Here is an 8,008-nt window from a genome sequence, read left to right as displayed (position 1 = left end):
GAGAATTATTCGGACGGAGAATTATTCGGAATAATTCGGACAATTAATTTAAGGATTCGGTCAAAAAAGCAGTCAAAAAATCTTATTGGGGTTTTTTAAAAAAAAAAAAAATTGTTTTTTTATTTTTTTATTTTTTATTTTTGGTTTTTTTTTTAAAATAATGTTTAAATAGACCGAATAATTCGGTTTAATTCGGATTCGGTCCGAATTATTCGCGATTTATATTCATTTTGGAAAAAGTCGCGAATTTTAAAGAATTTTATTTTTAATTCGGATTCGGTCCGAATTTTTGATAAAATTCGGAAAAATTCGGTTCGGCCGAATAATTCGCGAATTATTCGGCCGAATTGATAACTATGTCCCCAACTACTTGTGGCCAGTTCCCAAAGGCTCTCTCTGGGTGATATTTTCTTTTGAATGATAAACCCTAGTTCCTTCTATTATTACATTGAACATATTCAATTTTGGTCCCTCGTCCTCCTCCTGGAGCCTTTCAATTTGCACCATAGCACTCCTCACTAGTGTAGTCACTGTTTACAAAATTTTTCTATTAGTGATCAAGTAGAATTCCTATTTGGGTTCATTTGTAATCCCACATTTTTTCTTCTTCCATATTTATGAACCTGCCACCTGCATTTATGCCCCAAACGTATCTATAGATTTAAAATCGGTGCTTTAAACATCTATGATCAGCAGGAAAGTATAAATTTAAGGAAGAAAAAAATGTTATATCTACATGAGTACCTAAGACGTTTTGTCCTTGATGAAAATAGCAACATCTCACTTCTTTGTACAAGAAAAGAGGGGACAATAAGTAGAAACACTTTAGGTACTTGGCGATTTGGTCTTTTGATGCTTACACAAAGAGGTCAAAAGATGTAGATGTTAATTGTGGTCTTTTGGTGCTACTTGTAGTTGTGGATCACAATAGGGCTAGATTAAAGGAATGTTGCCTTCTCAATGCATAGATGTTTATAGTGCCATTTGTTCATTATTGTCCATGATGTGGGTGATGTTAGGATGATAATTTTAGGAACATTCTATGTGATTCATGGGTATATTTCAAAAATTGAATATTTATAAAAAATTAGCCGATACAGCTATATTGGAGTTATTTTCTTTTGTCAAATAAGTTTGGATTCAGTGCAGAATTGCAGATCTTAGGCAGATCTCCAAAATATTGTGTTTTCTCGTCCTTTTTTCCCCCTCCCCAAAAATTCAAGGGTACTTTCCGGACTCATGGACTGTGTGCTTCATGTTCTTACTTGCAGGAGGGAACTTCTAACTACTTTAAAGGGCTAATGCTCATTCTTTGCTATCTAATAGTTGCAGCTAGTTTCTTTGTACATGTAGATCCTACTTCAGTTGGTGAGTTCATTTTCAAGATTAAGTATCAAATACCATTTAGATAATTTGAATATTAAATCATTTTTAATGTTTTCTGGATCTTTTACCGTTACTATTTTCGATCTTCTCATGAAGTTTAGGTATATGTTGATGATGGTTTTGCATGGAAATGTCATGCCTTTTCTGCAATTTCTGTTTACATGTCATGTGTTATTTATTTCTGATCTGTGACTTGATTATAAATTTTAAATTTCACTAATTCCTAAATATCTTGTGTTATTACTATTTGAAATTTTGAGCTGTATATTTGTTATTATACTTACAGGTACAGTCTTACAGATGATTTATTTTGTATTCTGAACTAATGCACTAAAGAATAGTTTTTGTAATATATTTAACATTTTTATTTTTGTCTATTAAAATTATCATCTAATCTTGGGTCTTGGATTGAAGAAACTAGAACCTGACTCATTGATTGACTGCCCAAATCTTATTTTAATCCAAAATTGGCTAAGGATTCCTTGGTGCTATCTGAATGCTAAATTCTTATTCGGTTCAACTGATTGCATTTTTAGTGCTGCTTTAGGTTTTGGTTTTTCTGAGAAAGTAAAATGATTTAGATGGATGAAGATGCTCTCCCCCCCCCCCCCCCTTCCTTTCTTTTTGAAGGGGTAGGTGTCTCCACCACTTCAAGTTACTTTTGTGGGCAATTCCTTATTCCTACTGTTAGCTCACATTGGGAAAAGTGCAATCTGTGTTTTTAGGTTGGTTGAAATGGCCTGTGTGGTGTGTATACTTCCAACTTCCAACTTCCAAGTTTCGCTTCTTCTGGTTTTTATACACTACATCGATCTCTTGAAAATCAGAGGGTTCTGCATTGACAACTCCTCAGAATGATAGAATTATCTTAAATATGTGACAACTAGAAGTTGATTAGAACCTTCGGTAGTTTTGATTGTAATGAATATTTGCAGCAGTTGTAACCTGTGCAAAATGGAATGAAGACTTATCCATGCTATTTCTCGTTAACTGTATAGTACTTGTTTTCATGGTACCCCAGAAGTCTTCATGAACGATGAGGTTTTTCCATGTTTCCATTTTCCAATCAGTAGTATGATACTCTTTTTCATGATTCACTATGTATTTGCTTGAAAGATTGGGTAGTGTGCTTTCAGTAAAGGTAATTCCATTAGAAACTGAAAATGAGAGTGGTTTTCTTGCAGCGGATAAGCCTCCCAAATCTTAGTGAAGGTAGAGCTATTCATTCTCAAGTTGTTCTTCAAAGGTTCTGGTCCACTTTGTATTGTTTTCTTCTTCAACCATTGATTTATATCAGTTTCATTATGGTCAGTTTTCTTGTTGGAAAGAAACTAATCAAGTCCTTGTCCATAGGCTCATTGCTTGATTACTTGTAGAAATTTTATGTAATCTACAAATAAACTTTTTCCGTTGTTTAGTTTTCCTGTTCATGTCCATGAAATGTTATTTAATCACATGTAACATCATTGACAGATCCCTTATAATAAATACTTTTACCTTTTTGATGAATTTATGTTTCAAAGATCATTGTTATCTGCTGCCTTCTGGGATTTTCTCTTGCAAGAGATCTACACCCAGATTCCACTCAGTGGGAGAGTATTTTAAATTCTTTGAGAATGGAGTCTACAGTATGTTTATCTGACGACAACTTCAAAAGAGAAGTGACTCCATCAGCACTTAATGGTTTTGAGATCAATTCTGAACTTCTCAACTATGTCGTCCTCCCGCGTACCAGGCAATGGGACCACTTTCTATGCTATTAGGCTTCCAAGGTTTGAAAACTCATTTCATCGTTTTGGTCAATCTGAAACTCTATTGAAACTGAAATTTGGCCAAAAGAGTTTTTTTTTTTTTTTTTTTTTTTTGGTTGGCCATTTTGGGAGGTTAATAGCTGAAATGACTGAATAAGCAATGCTAAAAACTATTTTCGTCTCGGACATTTGGAAATTAGTTAAATTTCGACCAGTTTTTTAACCATGCAAAGACATGGCCAAATACATGAAATATTTACTAAAGCTATAAAATGGAAACCTATTTACTATGTAGAAAAAACACAAAGAACAATCAAACTTACCTACGATGCAGAAAATATATTTTGAAGACTTTCTATAACCATCTATTTTGACAACTGCTGTTCGCAGCAATTTTTGCTGTGTCAACTAGAAATTGGAAGCATCACAAGGACATTTTGGTAAATGAACTATTGGCTGATGATGCATCCATTGCTGCAATTTTTTATTTAAAGCCCAATAGATGCATCTATTGCCTACACCCTCTCAGGCTCTCAGATGGATTTTTTTTTTTAATTTATTAATTTGTACCTTTTCCTACAAAAATAAATAAAAATTCAGTCTGAAAGGACATAGGCTATGACGCTATGTTGATGGTTTGGAGAACCTTTTTCGTTTCTTACAAAAAAAAGATAACCCTTTCCCTTAAAAAATCATGGATTCGTGTTCTCAGTCCTTGCACCACAAGAGGTGCAAAATGACCATTGTGTCTTTTCCAGTCAATACTTGCACGTGCACTCTTATTGGCCGGGAAGCTAGTGCAAGGGCCATGCTCTTGAGTAGAGTTTATTTTTCCAAAAATTATAGAGAAAAAAAAAAAAAAAAAAAAAAAGCATTGCCGGTCATGTGGCTCCTGGGCAGCTACGCCCAAAAATAAGGAGTGCAAAACAGTACTGCCTTATCCTCGGTGAGATAAAAATATTATCCATGTTGATGCTCTTACATGCACTCTTATTGACCTATAATTATGTAGGGACCACTGACCAGACAACGATCTCTTGCCCAAAATTATATTAGTACTATTGCCTCTCAAGTAGTTCTGCGTCATGGCTTTAATGAACACAACAATTCTTAGTAAGCTAGGGATCCAACTATCTTTCTATTTTGGTATATCCAGATTTACGATTTGGACACAATCCATTGGTAAGTCTTTCAAGCTCTTTATTCCTTGCTAAAAAGGATTTCTTAGCTCTTGTTTTCTAATGTTCTTTTGCTCTTCAATTGTATAAAGGCGAATTTTTATTGTAGTAATCAATTAGTCCACAAAATCCTATGGGATAATGAGATTCGCATCCCCCTCCACCAAATAAAAGAAGGGGCCGGGGGGGGGGAATCTTCAATGTGATGACCAACTAGAAGGTCTTGTTTCTCTTATGAATTCTTCAATTTCACTAATTCAATCAGACAGCTCTTTTTTGAAGCCCTTTGGTCAAAATTCAATTTTGCTCTATTTTGAAGCCCTTTGGTCGTAAGTGTAAGATCAACCTTCTTTTTTTTTTCCTTCCCAACAACGGGTATCTAAGCTTTCAGTTTGGGAGTTGAGAGTTGGGAGTTAGGACTGGGTCATAAGCGTAAGATTAATTTGATCAGCCTAGTTTAAAATAAATAATAATTATCATATCTAGAAATCAAATGTAAAGTTTGGTATTTAATCCAAGGTCTTTATCTTGCATACACTTATACAACTATATATAAAATATATATTATGGCAGTCTGTGGGGCCAATGGAAGATGGGTGGGAGCATCTTCAGGGCACGAGGCGGGGGCTGCATGGTCTTATTATAGCCACTTGTGTCTAGGCATATATATATATATATATATATAGTTTCGTAGATTTCTTTTCTTTTGAGGGATCTCCTGGTTTTGTATGGTAAGAAGGACGAGACCGGTGCAATACCGTACTCCGATTCAGCAAGGAAACTAACACTAAGATAGGTACGTTAACGCCGGACTTCCAAGTTCTCCATCGGGCTTCAAACAACTCCAGGTTGCGATCATCCCTACAAGTCCGATCGCCCTCAAAGGTTAGCACCAGCAAACTCCAAAGGTCTCTCTTAGATCAACACATCATTCTTATTCTCAAACCTTCCAACCCAAACCTACTAATCTACGTCATGTTTGCACCATTATGGGATACTCTTCAGACTCTTCCTCTGATGAGTCTGATAGTCTTCCTCAAATTAATCAAATTGGGCAAAGCTCTACACAAAATCCAACTTTCCCAGACCTTCAAATTGAAGCACGAGGAAAACCCCCTCAAGCTTCCTATCAAAGTAGCATCATCTATGAATGAAACATAGATGGTCTATCCAAGCATAATCTCATGTAAATACTCTTATTTTCAACATAGCAAATTACTTTTTAGGAAACAGAAAGGCGGTTGATCCTGTTTTGGAAACTGAAAAACCATGAATGGCGGTTGATCCTGTTTTGGAAACAAAAAGCTTTGAACCAAGCTTCCTGGTAATCACAGTATGTATAGGTTTGAGGGTTAAAGGTAATTGGAAAGTTTCTTGTGCTGAGGGGGTGACCACCCCAATCTTGGAGGTTAAGAATTTTGCAGATGGTTACCGTTGTATAGGTAACCAAAGATTGGTTAGAAGTGACCTCCCGCCGGTCTCGACGGGCCACAAAATCAAAATCGTCCTCGATCAAACCCTGATTTGGTCCTCAACGTCTGCTAGGACGGTTTTAACCTAGCCGACTGGTGAAGTAAAAAACTCACCTAGTCAAATAACCTCGGACAACCGTAAATACTCTTATTTTCAGCATAGCAAATTACTTCTTAGGTAATTCTTCCCGTCTCAAAGATAGAACTGCTGAACAATTATCAAACCTTAGGTGCAAAAAACTTTATGATTTCAAATGGTACAAAGACACCTTCCTGACCAAAGTCCTTACTAGACCTGATGCTAGAGAAAATTAAACAAAGACTCAGAAAAGAAAATGATGGGATTATCCCATACGATCAAATGGCTTTTGGTCAAATTATTAACTTAATTCATGAAGAAGGTTTAGCCCTTTGCACTGATATTAGGTTAAGAAAACAAATTAATAAAGAAAACAAATTCTACAAAAAAGAATTAGGAGGTTTTTGCGAACAATTCGGCTTTGCTCCCCTTAGACCACCTACCAAACATAAGCACAAATCTTCACGCAAATATTATAAAAAATTTTACAAATCTAAGAAATATGTCTCTCGCAAACCATTTACAACCCCAGAATTTTATCAAAAAACTTCTTCAAAACCAAAATATAATAAGTACGGAAAGTCTTTCAAAGCACCTAAAAATCAAAAGGATTTCAAACAAAACCCTGACTCCCAGGGATGCTTTAAGTGTGGCAAACCTAGCCATATTGCTAAGTATTATAGAGTTTCAAAAAGAATTAATTCTTTACAAATCTCTGAGCAAGATAAAACTCATATCCTTGCTCTTTTTCAAGAAACCTCTTCTTCGTCCTCTGATGAAGAAAACTACAAACTTAATCAAATTCAATCTTCCGAGCATACTATTTTCAGTTCATCTAATAATGAGAATTTTCAAGCATGTGCTTGTGATTCTTGCATTATTGGTTTAAGCTGTGAAGATTGTGCTCCCAAATCTGTCTGGATGTTTCGTGCATCACCTAATTTAAACATCTTTGATTATATTGATAATCTGACAGACCCAGAACAAAAGAAGGCCTGTCTTGAACATCTCAAACATAATGTTTCTTCACAAAATACTCCTCAGCCTTACAATCTTTAACAAATTATGCAAAAGTTTGAGAAAATATCAAAACCCTATATACCCGACCATTCCAGTCGGATCAAAACCCTTGAAACTACCACTGCATCTTTGCAGTATGAAATCAAACATATCAAACAACAATTATCCTTCCTCAATCGGCAAAATCAACAAGCCTCTGTTGGGAAACATGTCCACACTCCTTGCCATGTTTTGGTGTTAACAAACAAACATACATCTTTAACTTGATTGTTAAAGTGTGATTAGCTTGAAGAAACTCTTAGAAGATCAAAGGTCGAATCAAGACATGAAGCTAAGCTTAAAGACATGAAACAGCAAACAAGAAGGAAAGAAGATGAAGGGCTAAAGAATGGAAGATTCAAGTGAAGAAGAAGACCACTAGGATAGATTAGTTATTTTTAATGTAATTTGTAATTTCCACATACTTATATGCACTCACCTCATGCATGTGCATTGCATCATATTAGAATGACCATAGAGCATGCTTGAGTAGGTATGGAAAATTTCTAAGTGGTGTGGAACACACAGTAACCTAACTCAAGGGTATTTAGGGAATCTTAAAGTTAGTATCAGGAGATGAAACCTTCATAGAAGTTGTAGGAAATTGAGTTGTGAGTCCAACACAACTGATCTCAAATCAATCTAAGGTCGGACCAAAAAGTTATAGTCAAAACACTAGTGACTGGTCAGTATGACAGAGCATGTCATGTTGACGGTCGACCGGCTGGAAGCCCCGGTCGACCGACTGGAAGCCCCGGTCGACCGGAACCAACCGAGACTATAGGCGGTTGACCGACTGGAAGCTCCGGTCGATCGGACCTGTCCGAGACCATAGGCGATCGATCGGCTGAAAGTCCCGGTCGACCGGTGCCTGTCTGGAAGTACTCCAACGGCTATTTTTTTGCCTACAACGGCTCTTAGCGGTCGATCGGCTACTAATGGCGGTCGACCGGTATACCCAGAATATGTCCGTTAGAGCTTGATTCCCTACCTAAAATGCTTCACTAAGTTCACCTATAAATACCCTAATCACTCTTAATTAATGATTCATTAAGAAAGAGCTTAAAGAGCATTATTGCAAGC

The 8,008-nt window shown here is 36.2% G+C and overlaps 1 long non-coding RNA gene across 1 annotated transcript; it reads left to right on the top strand.

Moving 5' to 3' along the window:
* Positions 1-366: 366 nt before the first annotated feature.
* On the top strand, positions 367-2,895 carry LOC122062760. Its single transcript, XR_006135085.1, has 2 exons — positions 367-1,368; positions 2,571-2,895. It is a non-coding gene; the product is annotated as an uncharacterized LOC122062760 (long non-coding RNA).
* Positions 2,896-8,008: the final 5,113 nt, after the last annotated feature.

The sequence above is a fragment of the Macadamia integrifolia genome, unplaced genomic scaffold (assembly GCF_013358625.1).
Source record: "Macadamia integrifolia cultivar HAES 741 unplaced genomic scaffold, SCU_Mint_v3 scaffold1098, whole genome shotgun sequence".
Taxonomy (NCBI): domain Eukaryota; kingdom Viridiplantae; phylum Streptophyta; class Magnoliopsida; order Proteales; family Proteaceae; genus Macadamia; species Macadamia integrifolia.
This window is presented reverse-complemented; position numbering and strand designations above follow the sequence as displayed.